The sequence below is a fragment of the Teleopsis dalmanni genome, chromosome 1 (assembly GCF_002237135.1).
Source record: "Teleopsis dalmanni isolate 2A chromosome 1, ASM223713v2, whole genome shotgun sequence".
NCBI classification, from domain to species: Eukaryota; Metazoa; Arthropoda; class Insecta; order Diptera; family Diopsidae; genus Teleopsis; species Teleopsis dalmanni.
The window spans coordinates 95,817,950-95,834,542 of record NC_051846.1 but is presented as its reverse complement, the minus strand read 5'-3'; the positions used below and the strand labels follow the sequence as shown (position 1 = coordinate 95,834,542).

At 28.6% G+C, this 16,593-nt stretch overlaps 1 protein-coding gene across 1 annotated transcript in view; it reads left to right on the top strand.

Annotated features, from left to right (window-relative positions):
* LOC119673332 overlaps window positions 1–16,593 on the top strand; it is a 190,539-nt gene that overhangs the window by 152,277 nt on the left and 21,669 nt on the right. The window lies entirely within an intron of this gene.

Genomic DNA, 16,593 nt, shown 5'->3' with positions numbered 1-16,593 from the left:
TCGTATATGACAGTACACCTGTAGCACTAGAAATAAAGCGAAAAAATCTTTTTTAAAATAGAAAAAACCGTTTAAATCGAAATTTCTAAAAAAAAGCTGAAAATCGACACGTACGGTAAAAGAAACTAATTCGCTTGCTCGAATAAATGGATGAGATGTATTTCCTTTTTGATCGAATAAACCAACATTTCGCATATGAGATACCAGAACTTCGGAGGGACAAGGGACTTGACATTATAAGTCAGCATATTAAAAAATGTAATTAAATGGATTAAATTTTTGTTTTCTAGAATTTAAGTGCGTTCAACTTTTGAATTAATTATGGAAGTTAACTTATAAGTATCATCACGTAAATGTGCGATAATTTGATTATATCACATGGTTTCCCCACGCGGTAGTTATGTGATATAATATACATAATATACAATACAAAATTTACAATCTAATTACATTATTAAATACAATGTTAATCAGTAATTCTGTTGTCACATTAAAAAAAATACATTCTAAGATTCACTTATAAATTTAAGACTTGACACAAGTGGTTAATGTAGAACCATATGGATGAATAAAGTAATAGAAGTTCTTGACAAGTAAGGTGAAAGTTATAAGAAGGGCATACTGGAAAAGTGACTATATCGTTAAGGAAGAAGAAGAAGATACATGAATACAATTTCGACTTTTATTTTATAAATAAAACATTTCAAAGTAGAACAATGTTTTAAACACTAATCAGCATCTTAAAAAGTTATGTACTTCAAAGAGGGCTTAATAAAATAAATGGATTGAATTGATACAAGCTTAAGAAATAAAAATGCAAACTTGAAACCTTCGGAGATATAATTTAAATGTTAACATATTTTTATCAACATTAAAATCAACATTTTGTGTCATTCTAATATTTTATTAATCAGTTAGTAACAACCATTTAGTTTTAGTGACACTACGTTATGTATTCAGCGAACTTTCTTGCTTTGATTTAGCATAATTTTTTGATAGGAGAAAATACTGGGACAGCAATAAGTTGGCTTGATAAGTACTACTCCGAATCTTCACCATCAAGACAAATGGTACAAAAGCGATTTAGTAACTTAAAACATGGTCAATGAATTACTCATCATTAGTGGTCTTTGAAAAGATTCGTTAGTTTTATATGTACGTATAGAGATATTGAATTACAGGATATTGGCTTAAAATTTTAATATTTTTATATAAACTCTCATATATGTATATACATATATTTTACATATTCTTTCTTGTAGTCACCGTTAATTTTAAGACTACACTCGTTCCTTACTTACTTCACAATTATCTAAATAAGATAAGTTATAATATATAGGTATGTAGAAAAAGCTAACATCAATAAACTCTCAAAGAAGTTCGTTACCCCTATAAATCTAATGGAAATATGCATCAGACAAACAAAGTTTTGACTGTAACCTCACATTTGTATTAAAGTTATTTTGCAATATTTGAAATAAATTGAAATTAAATTGAATATAAGCATTTTATTTTTAATTTCATGTATTTTTTGACTAACCACATAGCTGTTTCAAACATCGTCAAATATTTATCACCGGCGGTGTTTTAAAAAATTTGGCGTTTTAGGAGTTCATCAAAAATTTTTGGTCTGCAACTGAACCTGTCAATTGAACTTTGAACCTGTCAAATTTGAAAAAGATTCGGGTGTTAGCTACACAATCCAATACAGCACTCAGTTAATATTGTTTAAACTTCAAGTTCTGTTCACTTTTATTGCTTTTTGAATTAATTTATTGGAACGTTTGACTTTAATATTTTTATTATTAAATTTGTTGTTTAATAACAAAAATTTGTTTACTGTTGTTGCCTTTGAATAATAAATTTAACATTCTTTATTTATAAGACTCATTTAAATTCTACCATAGAATATACGTTTTTATGTGTTTCTATGTCTCGATTTTTCAGGTTGGGGTCATAAATTGAGAATCATTGGGAATCCTTTCTATAAGTTTTGTGTATTAACACTACAAAACACAACTAAATTAAACAATTATGTTTTATTAATTCAATCTTATTGAGTGGTTGATTACTAGATAAAAAGAGATGACTTAACAAAACTGACATAAATTGCTTCTTTTCTCATTTAAAATAATTCGAAGGTGTTGAAAAGAATTATCTAATGGCGTTTTCGATTGTTAAATCTGTATTCAATCTAAATTTACTCTCAATCTGTCAAATTTTGTTGCCCAATCAAAGATTTTTAGGTATCCTTCTTCAGCAGAAAAAAGTTGAGGTTGTTGGTGGGATATTTAACGGGTCACCATGGAGTGCGTTATCACTTTAACAAAGTGGGTCTGTCCGAAGAGATAGATTGTCGACTCTGCTTAGAAGCACACGAGACTTCCAGGCACATCTGTGACTGTCCAGCCTTGATCTGGGATGGAAGGAAGTCACTTGGTTGAGAACTACTCTACCCTTTTGACATCAGGAGGTCCACAACGGCTGACATTCTGGCTTTCATTTGAAAGGCGGAATGTCTTCTGTTTGGTTAGTTGATATTTTTATTTTTCATAAAATACATATATGGAATCAAATCACAATATATTTGTCGTCATATGAAACAGCCGGTAATTTTTGAGTAATTTTGGAGTGTTATAAATTAATCTAGTGTGTTATAAATTAATCTCTAGTGTTATACAGATTTACCAATCAAAAATGTAAATTGCACTAAAACTGAGTCTCAATTGAAAAAGTTAACTCAGATTTACCAATCGAAAACGCTTAAAGTTGTGTTTGTTTTAATCAATACTTGAAGAAAATTTAATCAGTATTCTTAGCTATTATAGATAAAGCATAAGCAGACAGTATAAGAACTATATTTCAATACTTTATTAAATATATTGTAGTCATTAAACGTATCCCATTAGAAATCCCTCGTTTTATAGGAATCTACAGCAAATACCAATGAATTTATATTAAAACTGTATAGCAACTGAAATAAATCACATATTAAGCGACGCATTGTAGTTGATCTTGGAAAAACACACTTCATCGAAATCTTAATGTTGCTATTGGGGCTTCTGTTGTATTGTATGTTGCTGTTGTCTGAATGCGATATGTGCGACGAAGTTATGTTGCAAACACGAAGATAAGATACGAAAATTTACACAATAAATCTGCAGGAAAATAAACAAATAAACTAAATAAATATCCAGCGAATAAAAATTAATATTGTCCCTCATGTGTATACGCACAGGCACATTTGAGTTCTGTGTAGAAGAAAAGAAATGTGTCGAAATATTGATTCAAATTAAGACTAACTATTTACGGACCCCAAATGCACAAACGCACAGATGCACAGATGCACAGAAGCGAACATCAATGTTTACATGGACCAACTTTCATAGGATGAGGCTGTCGAACACATACGCCGCATCTAGCGCGCGCCGAACACACTGCGTACACATGTGTGGAAAGTGTGTGGAAAGTGTGTGGAAAGTGTGTGTGGCAAGCAAGTAACAACATTTCCACCAAGTACTATTAGAGTTACTTTGTTGGCAGACAGAAGATTGGCAGTAGCCATAGCACCGGCACAGGCAACGGCAACGGCAACAGCAATGGCAGCGACAGTTGCTGGGGTGTAAAAGTATCTGTTCACATGCCATTTAGCACTCAATTAAATGCCTGCGGTGTTGACCATGGCTTTGCAACATTTGCGTATGTTACTGCCACGTCTCCTGGCACTTGTGCAACTAAACACTGTCGCTGCTGAAGCCATTAATCGAAAATTAACATTCGTTGAAAGTAATTTATTTCGTTATCGAAAGGATTTGCGGAATGAGGATTTTAATTTGTGCTTGTATGTTGCGCGGCTGTGGGAGATAAAGTTTAGCGCATCCGGGCGTATGAGTAATGCTTAATTGAAAATGCCGCACTGCAATTGCCGCACACTCAATTCTCGTATTCCTAAGCAACATAAATACTTTAATTTATAAATGAATTAAATAATAAATACTTTAATTTATATTGCTTTCTTGGTCTTAATGATTTTATTATTTTTTATAAAATAATCTCTAATTTTATTCTTTGAAAATTTGGAAAATAATTCACATTTTATTTTCAGAATTTTTGAATTCTTGTTGACATTTGTTTAATTAAAAAATATGCTTTGCAACAAATTTAATATAAGTAAATATTTTCAAACTCTAAAAGTAACTGAAAGGAAAAATTTTATGCGATATGCAAGAAATTTCTTTCATTTATATGAAATGTCCATGTAGAATTCATGGAATTATGTCAAATTTAGATTTTTAATTTTATTTGTTTAAGATATTTATAAGAATTTCGTATAATGGTAAATATTTAAATATATTTATTTGTGCAAATTAAAGAATTCAAAGTATTAAAAATAAAATAAAAATATTTTTTTTTTTTGAATAAATTATTTATAATATTGACAATAACTGACAATTTCTAATTATAGACATATATAAAATACAGAAATCTAAGAATTAAAAATGAAAAATTTATTTTATTTATATTAAAATTATTGGAATATAATTGCAAAAATAAACACTTGAAATAAAAAACTCAAGAAAATGTCAATTAGTTCTACCAAGCATCAGGAACCTTTACATACATATAAGTGATTATGACTAATTCATTGTTTACATATTAACATTTTTTGAGCTACACATTTTTCCTTAAGTAGTAGTCTAAGGTTGAAGATAAAGTTTGGTAATTTTGTGGTTGATGATACACATATATTTTTATGCTAATATTATTAATATTCTAGTATTAGAACAATAATAGAATAATAATCACAGAAATAGTTTTTAAATACCATTAAGGTATGGTCCAATGTTCCCCTGGGTATGTAATAGAATAAAGAAGATTAAGATATGGTATTAAGTTTACTCTACGAAATTTACTTTACAACTTCAAAACAGTAAAATCTTTTACAAGTTTAATGTTTAAAGCAAACAGATTGCCTAAGCCTAATTCTTTGGGTTTTTAGTCTAAAAGTCTTCTTTCTTATTTTAATATATATTCTGTCAAAGTAATCTGGTGCATTTTGCAGACTCATTTATAATCAAAGTAATATTCAGATTTAAGAAAGAGTACTAATCTATATTACTCTTTCTTAAAACAAGATTTTATTATATGATCTGGAACGACGTTTATCTTCTCAGCGTTGTAAAAGTTTTGATCGAACTCGAAGCAAGAATATTGGAGACAATCTATAATCGTCAGTGTTATTTTTTGGTTATATTTTTAACTTCATCTCTCAGATAAGATATTTTGCGGTCACGATGGATTTGAATGTCGTGACTAGCTTTAGACTTTTAAAGTCTTGGACTGGATTTTTTGAAGAATTTTAATATTTAATGTTAAGGCTGTCTCCATAACTGGATGCACACGTTTGCATAAAAAAGTTTATTAAGTAAGAACACTGAAGATCTTTTGCTCAGTAGCTAAAACAAATTGCTTGGTATTGCACTCAAAAGGATCTTCTTATATTAATAATGTAACAAGTATTTTACCGTATTATTTGCTGAATTATTAGATTGTTTAATTAAATTTCGGGACAAGCGTCTGTTCTCATTCTGAATGCGACATGGGTGGATTTTATTTCATTTACTTTCATTTTCCAAAACATCAACCTATTTTAATATTTGATCAGGTTTAGTCATATCACTTGCAGTCGATACGATCATTTGTGTCGTCTGTAAATGTACCGATAACAAATCCTACCATCCTCGGTAAATCATGTGCAGATAGTGGATAAAAAATTATGCCGAAAATTATCCCTTTTAGGACTCGAGTTTTAATTGCATGTAATGGATAACATTTGATTTTTCATTGTCAACAAAAAGGAATGTTTTCGTGAGCTGGATTTAAGCATGTTAATGAAGATGCGTTTAAAAGATGGATTATGAAAGTTAAAATAGCATCTAGAAGTTTTATTAAAATGAATTTGTGATCAAGTACTTTCCAGTTTTTCAGAATTTAAGTGGTGACTTTTTGTTGCTTATTAAACTTATTCATTGGTAACTGGATTTAATGAACTTTTTTCAAGAAATTTGAATTCTATTACTGATTGCTTTCTATGTAGAGTGGAAATGTTCTACAGATGACATGCAAGTGGTTTAGTTTTTGTGGACGGTGTTTTGGTAAAATAATGTGTGGCTTTTAAAGTGTTGTTAACTTTTTGTTGACCTTTAATAAAGAATAATCGACTTATCAAATCTGCATAAGCAATTTGAGCATTATTAAATGACTTTTAAACAAAGTGCTCCGGTATATAGAATCATTACATGTAAAAATAGAGAATTTCCACAGAATTTTTCAGAAAAAGACCTCTGAAGGGTGTAGCCTCTGAAGGACGAATATAATTATAAACTTTTAAACAATGGTAAGAAGGAAGTCTCGTGACTTACAGTCAATTAGAATTAATGAAATAATGAGCGAGCAAAAGAAAAATTGTTTATGAGTTACGGGTCATTATTCGTCAATCCAAAAACGATTTATATTCGAGATTTAACGACATTGATATTTTTGCAAAAATTGAATATATAACGTAAAACCTTAAATAACAGTGATCCATTTTCTTACTTTATAATACTCAATTCTAATTATTATTATGTTAAAGCTATTTGAGTCAGTGCACTTGAGTACTTTTACTTTTTCTCAACTCGAAGTATTGAGCCTTGACTAATGATAAAAGACATCTTCATTATATAAAACCTGGCAATATCTTGTCTTATTTTTATTTTATGTTTGACCGGGCAATACTGAAAGTAGCTGAAATCAATTGATACGAATTTTATGAGTACGAAAATAATTCTTTCTATTTACATATAAATGTTTCACTTTATTATCAAAATAAAATAAGTAACAAAAGGTAACTAACTGCATTCCATTGAATACGCAAAGTTTTCTCAGTAAATTAATAATGCTAATATTTCCGGACTTACACTATAATAATTTATAATAGATTTTTTGTATTTATCATTCTAACTGCAATGTACTTTACAGTAATAAATGGACTTTTTAACAAAGGTCAATAACGCTATTATACAGTTATAATTACTTACTATTGTATTGTATAGACCAGCTATAATAAAGAGATTGCAATCAGTTCCTTGAGATACTTGACTTTAGTATGTGTATGGAGTAATGACAAAAAGTTTCGGATTTACTTGACTTCACTATCATTATTAGTTTTATACATTTCCACTCTCTCAGATACTAATGTAATATTAGTACTGAATTTTAGCCAAATCAAGTGATTTCTTCTACTGTATGAATTTAAATTCTTTTATAATTAAAGTATAATATACCGCAAAGCAACTCAACAATAGAAGAGCTCAGAGTCAAATTCGTTATGTAGAAAGAAGAATGTTCAAAAATATTTTCAGTATTTTCATATAATATATATGTATATTTTAAAAACAAAATGTAATATTTAAACCAAAATAATGTTTATAAGTTCGAAATTTTTGTTGAAAAAAATTTATGAAGTCATTTATACATATTTTTTTATTGGATGACCTAGAAAAGTAGAAATCTGCAGTGTTGTAAGGTGTTAAAGAAGTTTCGTATAGTTTAGGGCTAAAGACTGTATTCAAATATCTAGCAAAAACTTTCGCTTTAAAGATTACATAAGATATCTAATGATACAAAAAGTAAAATAAAAAACTATGTAATAAAAATGAATATAATACAAAAATACACAATAAAAACCAATAGTTAAAAAATACAAGAAAACAAAATAAGCAATAAAATATAGAAATAGAAAATCAAAATTCATTTGGTAAACTATAATATACAACTTTGGGTCAGTTGGCCAATAACCGTCGCCTTTGACCTTCAAATTTGGCAGGGCACTAGTTATATATATGAAATAATTTCCAGATCACTGATGATAAGTATTGGGCAATATTTGAAACAGCTGTATGGTCAGCCAAAAGTTCAATTAATTAATAAATTAATTAATAAATAATAAAATTTTGTATGAAATAACTCTTTATTGAATGCAATAGTTTATATTGAGAATTTAGTTTATTTAATTATTAACTCTATTGATATGTTGTTATTAAAAAATAGATTAAGTAAATAATATGTTTTATAAAAAATATGTAACAAAGTCTGTATTGTCCATTTGTTATCAGTGGGTCCAGTTTGCTTAAAACTCAACGATGTATTACTTTTAATTTATTTTATTCATGCCTTCAAGTTACTAATATCCTGATCTCTTATGAACTGGATTGGTACTTAATTACCAATTCTAAATCAGCTTCGTGTTTTATATATGCAGTTACTTATTTCAATTGATAGTAGTAATCGGTTGCGATTTCTTTTTTGATTTTTATTAAATTCTTTTACTAAAATTTATTATAAAAATGCTTTGTTGAATAGTAGGATAAATTTTTAAAATTTTCTCAATCAGATACGATACTAAATGGTATTATGAATATGAAAACATGTTTGTATTAAAATTGTGCAAAAAATTGAAGCAAAAACGTTTCATTGAAGTAAGAACGTTTCAGAGATCTTATAGTTTCTTACAAATATAAAAACAAAGTTTGAGTTGATATGAAATACTAATAAGGCTTTCAAAAATGTAACTCATACGTACCGTAAGCCATGCATAAAATACAGCAAAACTTTTATTTAGAAAGTTTTGAGGCATTTCAGAATTTGTTGCTGTCAACTACCAAATAAAAGTTGCATTTCACAAGTACATAACTTATGTTACACATTAAAATGCAGCAACTAACAGAAATAAAACAAAATAAAATAAAATATTTGCGGCAACGCCCACATTAACAATGTTCGGTGGAACTTTCAAAAAGCATAAACATAAAATTTTAGGTTGCAAGTAAAAAAGAATTATTTCAAAACTTAAGGTAGTAGATGCAATAATATCAGCCACGAAGTGAAATATGCTTCCAGCCGCAGCTAAATCAACCTGAGTTTAGCTGGGCACATTTGCTACAGTCATTATGTGTGACAAACATAAATTACAAGCACAACAATAATGCCAACAATCAGAAAACTAAACACATTTGTAATGCACTGGTAAGACATGAAGCAGCTTTCATGCAGCTTAAAGAATTTAACCAAGCGGAAATGGTATGGTCACATAAAAGTCTGCTAAATATCACAAAACTTCGAACAACACAACAACCAAACAACCAACAGCCAACAACCGAACAATCGGGGACCACTTGCAACAACGGTTGCTGCAATGCAAAACCTACAAAAAGAGAAAATAAACAACGAAATCGGAGTAAATGCAGTAAAAAGAGAAAAAAATCAAATAGCAGCGCTAGACATGGTGCATTTGACAAGCAAAATTGTTGCAAGTACAAGCCACCCGAAAAAAATGCAGGTGGAAAGTATATTTACCGGGGTGGGGCTGTAATACTAGGACGGCGAAAGAGTTTATTGCATGTGGTAACTCAAGTTGTTGGTAAAGTAGTAAAGTTGTAAAAGTTTAGATGCTCAACGGCTAGGAAATGTTGCATTATTGAGTGTGCTGCAGTTGCAGTTTCTGTGCACTAACAAAGTTTTGTATAAATGTATATAGTATAGTATATAATATAAGATAAAATGTATACATATATACAAATATAAGCAGTATAAATATTGTGGTAAATAAATAAATAAGAAAATAATTTATTCAAATTGATAGTTTATTATCTTTAAGAGAACCAAAAACTATAAATTTTTAATTTTGGTGATTTTAATTTCCTTTTGAGTTGATGAATTAATGTTAAAATAGATATGGGATAATTAAAGTATTAGGTTAATATATGGGGAATGTTAACTACCACAACTCAGGTGCTGTTATGCAAATAAATTATTAATAAAATATATATCCTATTAGTATAATAATCGGATAAATCTAGTATCAAATATTATGTGTTTAAGAATTGAATAATTTAACACAAAATTCATTATAAATTAATTGACTCGAGTGGTCCATAAAATGTTAACAACTTTTCATAACATGCAAATATAAATTATACTCCCAATAAAGAATCAGATAATGACATATTTGCCAGATTTGGGTACCAGGGATTACTACACGTTCGCTGGTCTCAAAATAGTTTTCAAGGGAAATGAGAATAAGTCGAATGAATAAGTCATCCTGAAACCGAGGCATACTTTACTGCCAAAAATGAACGATTCTACAAGAGAAGTGTCGAAATGTTAGAGAAGCACAAGAATGATTGTGTTACTCTTAAAAATGACTAAATCTATGAACAGATTCAATCTTTGCTAAGAACTTGTTACTTTATTGGTTATTGTATAAACTTATCAGGCAATGTGTTAATTTCCAATGCTTTATAAGTAGTGTATTATTATTGAGGCCTTAGATAGCATTGTAACCACATATTCTATTGCAAACTATTTAAAATATTAACAATGTTGTATTTGTAGAGTTTTTAATTTAATTTTTTTGTATAGCTGATATTGCAATTTATTCAAATCAAGGAAGAAACCAAACTTTTATATGCGAAAAAACTATTTGTTGTATAAACTGTACGAGCTCATAAATAATTTATTGCTCGTGAAATCATAAGAATATTATATATTAGTAGTTTGTTGGTTTATAGGAATCTATTGATGTACATAAATATATAAACTTACTTTTAACATAATAATCCTGCATCAAAACAATATTTTTCCATAGTGACAATGCACTTGTAATCACGTAAATTATTGAACTAGAGTATGAATTGTTGAAACATTCAGCATAATCGACAAGAGCAGTTGCTTCTGACTTCTAACTCTATCACACCTCAAAAAATTATTCTATACCAGACCAGTTGCAAATTTCTGCTATGAAACAATATTTCCCAGACCTTCCGGAAAACGACTATAGAGTTGATGCCAAAAGTTGAACGATCATTGGACTAAGTGTACTGATTCTAAATTACAATTATATTGGGAATTAAACGATTCTCTTATTTCCATTCTGCAAACTTATTAAAGCACCCGGTATAGACATTTTAATTTTACTTACTATGTGAATTAAACTCAGTGAGTGTGGATAACTGTTTCAGCATAATCGGCAAATTTAGCTCTCTCTGACTTCTGACTTTGTCACATCTATAAAAGCTATTCTATAGAACCACTTTTTAGGCTAATGTAAAGTTGCTGTTATAAAATTATATTTCGCAGACCTTTCGGAAAACAACTATAGAGATAATGCCAAAAGTTGAATGAACGTGAACTGGGTCTAATACACGATTATACTGAAGAATAAACAGTTCGCTGATTTTCGTTCTGTAAGCCCATTGAAGCACCTAGTATAATGACACTTTAATCTTACAGTTAGTGTTGCTAACTGTATTTATTTGTATCTGTGTATCTATATCTTGTTGTTTTATGTTCATCTTAAGTTGATTTTCTGTTGAGTGGCACTAGACTCATATGAGTGTAACATCACTGCAGTACTAAAACTGCCTATGTTTCAGTACTCTTACTAAATACAAATATATTTTTCTAGATTTCTGTTTTGAATTCTTCGATAGTTCAAATTCATTTGTAAACTATTGAGTCAGTATATCATCTTAATGATCAGAAGCTTTACACATCAAAGTTAATTTAGTGTAAAGGTCACAGACAGTTGAACTCATGAACCAAATCACATGAAATTGAAACAAATATCGTCACAAAATAAGATTTAAGTACTGAAAGGTAGATTGTACGGAAAAAGTCGAAATAAAAGGCAAATCCGTTGTGGTTAAAAAAGAAAAATACAAAAGAAGGAAGTACGAGTTCTACCACAGTTAAAATTTTGTAGTTGCTACTATCGAATACACGGCTGCAGAAATACTTTGATCATATCTTTATGTTTTCTAGTTTATTTCTTCAATATATTTGCACAAAATAGAAGAAAAAACTTATTTTATTGCAGTCGTTCTGAAAATGAAGACAGAGGCGCATATAATGCGCTTTTCACCAAACTGTCAACTTCACTCCATACTCAGTTTTTGCCAGTTTAGCATGAATTTTGGCTTTGACTTCATGGTTTTCATTTAAAATTTAAATTTTTTTTAACTTCACTTCAGCATGTGAGTGTCATTTTTTATAGTTTTTGGCAAAAGTAGTTATTTTCTTTACTTTGTTTTTTTTTTGTTTGAATAGTCACACTAGTGTTACTGCACTTCCTTCCTGTTTTATTAGTAGAAGTAAGATTTTGCGTTTTTTGGAAGAGGAAACGGAAGTGCTTTTCATAAAAAATAGTTGCTCTATTAAATGGCAAACATTTTTTGTTGTTTTTATATTCGTTTTCTGCAATAAAGTCGACTAAAATGTGAGGTACTCGTAGGCTTTGTCAGTTAGTGACAGTTTGTTACTAGAATTTATTAGAAAAAAAATCCTTTTTTTGAGATTTAAGTTACTACTAGTATTACTATAAAATATTCTTATCCGATTTTTAGCCGACAAATTTAAGTAAAAATAACTGTTGCATATTTCACGTGTAATATTCAGAAAGAATGAATATTTAAAATGTATTTGTATAAAAAAAAGATTAAAGGATTTCAAATTCACGCTTAAAACACTCAGGTTTGTATGAATTTTTAAGTATTCCTTTTCAATTTATACTTTTAATTTAAAATTGCAAGTATCTTTATAAATTTGTGTTCCTACAATATACGGGCTTATAATGACTTTAACATAGTAATAATTTATTATTATTATTTTTTTTTTGTGAAAAATATCAAAAAAAAAATCACTTCAGAATTAATTGTCCTTTTGCTTTGTTGTGTGCTGCCTCTTTTCACTTTGTGTGCTATAAAATATTATTTACTCCGCACAATACTTTTAAGCATTTCCGTTTTCTGGGTTCCTTTAATTTTTTTGTAGCACGTACTTCATAGCGCAAATTGCATAAAGAAGGTGGCTGTTTAATGGAGTGAAAAATATCCTTTAGCTTCAATTTGCGTTCTATTGCAATCTTGTTGCTTTCTGTGCTTTCCTTCGTCGCCTTGCTCAAGGTGCTGCACAGTCTGGCTTTATAATTTTTTGCTTGTTGATGCGACAAATACAATTTGTTGCACGTCGTGTGTATTAACTTCTTACAGACGCTTTCTCTCCGGGATTGCTTTGGGTGAACTTATGCAATTTAGATTTATACACGCCAGTGTAAATTATTGTTGAGATTGACAAAACACTTTTGTGGGCGGTAACAGGCTCTTAAAGCATTTCAAATTTCAAGAATCTCTAAATGTGACAAATTTACCTTGAACTCTAAAATGCTAAAAAAAATGTTAGTAAAAATTACATGTTCTCGGATTTAGCAAAAATAAGGACAAACGAAGTATATTATGATAAGGAAACATGCAATTCATATGACTAAAAAAAGTACATATCATATAAACTACAAAATGGTTTGAAGAATTCCTATGAATTCTGTGCAAAAAGTATTTGATATTATTTATAAAACAAAAAAAAAAAGAATCTACAAACTCTTTGCTCTGAAAATTCATTAATTAGTGGAAATTATATTATAATAATAATAATATCATGAGTTGAGTCCGTTCGGTTATCTAGTATGCTTACAACTGGGGATGTTTTACTATACTCTTCATTATGCTGCGATAAGACAAAGCAATCGTTGTGCTATCGTTTTAGCGGAAAAAAAATCTTTGAATATAATGAATTAATTGGGTACAATAGACCCGACGGTCGCAATCCCGCATCTCCTAAGAATAATAAAGAACTAATCATTATATTCATCTGACAGAATCCTGTTCAACTTTTTTCTAATATCCAAACTAAACATAACATCGAGGAAAACGTTTTGAGCTGATATTTTTGGTAGATGTAAACGAAAATTTACAGAGGACATAAAGCAGCAATCGTAGCAAGATTTTGATGGTCTTCGTCCTGTGTGGACGTCAAAGTGTAGGGACAATGGGTTTATAATTTTTTTTTTCTATTTATACACATATACTATTATAATAAATATTCCGATATGTTAATTGAATGATCAACAAACATTTATTAGTATATGATTCCGTCCTCCTTGTAAGAGCATAAAGCCTCTATCAGTTGTTTAAGTCGAATTAAGTTATAGGAACAGACCACCATTTCGTTCAATAAATAATTTATATATTTTAATCTGAGTACCAGGTGCACATTGAATATGGTGCACATTGAACCCTATAACCTTGAGGGTTTTACTTTTAATTTTGTTATATGGTAATTTGATTTTTTGTGTTAAACCATGTTTACACTGTTTACTTAGTAAGTTACTTAAATAAGTTTAAGATTTTGTTATTTTCATTGGCATAAGTTACTTATTGCTAATTTTAATTTGTTATTGTAATTTTTCTTATTTTATTTACTTCTGTTTTCATGTGTAGTTTGGCATATTGTAATATGTATCGTTTTTCAATCAATAAATAATTTATAATTTTAGAAAACACTAAAAACGATGACGATTTTTTACAACGAATTTTTTTTTTTTTGTTATGGCTCGATTAGATTATTCGACAAAATAGTCGCATCCATGGCACTATAAATCAATATGTACAGTATGTACCATTTTGTCTAAAAAAGTCACTATTCAATATGACATTCAATCTGAAGGTACTGAAGGCTCTTGCTTTTTTGAAAACAATGAAGGTGTGAACAAACTGATACTTCATTATGCTACAAGTAACATGATTTTCAACATTTTGTAAACCCGGTATATATATGTTATGTAGGAGATATGTGGTTTCGATAGTTTGGTGCCACAAACTACACAGCATGTTCAATTTAACCTCTGCATATATATTAAAGTCACATGCTAGTTACTTTTGTCGCAGTTAACTCATATAAATTAATTCGAATTTTTTATCTTTAAATTTTCCGTTAAGCTCAAAACTTTCACAAAAAGTTGATGCAATTCACTACGAGGAACTTTTATAGTAATTGCATGATATCTATTTTCATATTTTTTATTAGTTCTTTGAACTAGTTTAAAAGCTAGAGTTTTCAAAACTATTTATAAACTTCATAAAAAGTTATCTAAGGTAAAAGAAATACCGTAACTTTAGTAGTTAGTAATTAAGAATGGATATTGAAATCTCTCTTATCAATATTTTCCTTACTTGCCAGTTAGAAAAGTTTTAATTTGCATAGTTAAATTTAAGATTATATTACTTATATAGTATAAATAAAATTGATGTTTGTTTAATTGTAAAATTTTAGATACTTTTTCAATATTATACTGACTTTGAACAACAATAAGTAAAGGAAAATGTATCCGAGGAAGTCTTAAGTAAGTTAAAGAAGTATTAATTTATTACAGTAATTTAAAATGGTAAAAAAATTATTTAAAAATTTTTATACTTGACATTTTAATTAATTTAATCATTTATTTCTTTTAAACTTTAATAAACTAATTTTTTTTATATATAACTACATTACATAAATTTTTATTATTACTGAGTCTTTCTATTTTTATTTAAATCATTTTCTGCATTTTCTACTCAAATATCTTGCAAATCCTTGTTAACCAGCAAATGAAGATTTTAAGCTTATTATACAAACATTTTTCCTTTGAGTGTTGTCTACTAAGGCAAATGGTATCCACAAATCGTCTTACGGGTAATATAATCATTTAAATTGATGTTAAACTTCTTAAGCAAATAAAGCAAATGCGACAATTTATTTTGTGGCATCAACATTTTAATGGGAATTTCAAGAATAATTTGCTTTTAATGTGCTTGTAAAAAGTGCATAATTCTTTACATTTATGTGGTTTTAAATGACATAACTGCCTTTAGGATATCCTATATACATTATATACATTAAAAAAGGTATACAAAAAAAGTTAACATAGAAACGCGATGAAAATTAACACATCTGCGTGAATTTAATTAAACAAAATTTTTCCTATTAATTGCTGTATCTGAATAATGAGACAGGAATATCTGAATAAAGATAGCAGGAGTATGTGAATAAATAAAGGAATATGTGCCACTAAAAGAAGTGAATATCTGGAAACATGAATGTATTTCAAATAAATTTTCTTTTAATTATTTAAAATTATCTTAAGATTTAAGGTGTTCAATGTATGTAAGAAAACTCAATTTAAGAATTTCTTTCATATATATGTTTGTTTTTTCTATAAATTGTGCCTAATACACCATAAACGAGTTTCTTTTTAAACTACTTTTTTAATTGCTACATTAATATATGAAAATAACACAAAGAATAATCAATAGAGAGCAGTTCTCAAACTTATTCGTTCGATTTGTTAATTTCTTAATTCTTAATATGAACTTTTTATGAACATAAAGATTTCAGGATTTGGGATTTAATAATCCTTAAGAATTATTAGATTTTCAACATATGTATCCTGCACTGAATCAGTTTTTAAATTGAAAACACTTTTGTATAACTAAAAAACCTGCATTTATTTTTGAGAGGTGTCCGATTTGTCTATCAATTATTAGGCAGCATTATAACAATCTACGATCATCAAGAGACATACTTAAAAGTATTGACCAATTGTGTAGCCGTATAGAGTTTTAAGTCCCCCAAATCATTTCAATATGAACTTTTTAGTCATATAGAGTCTTAAGTTCCCCAAAA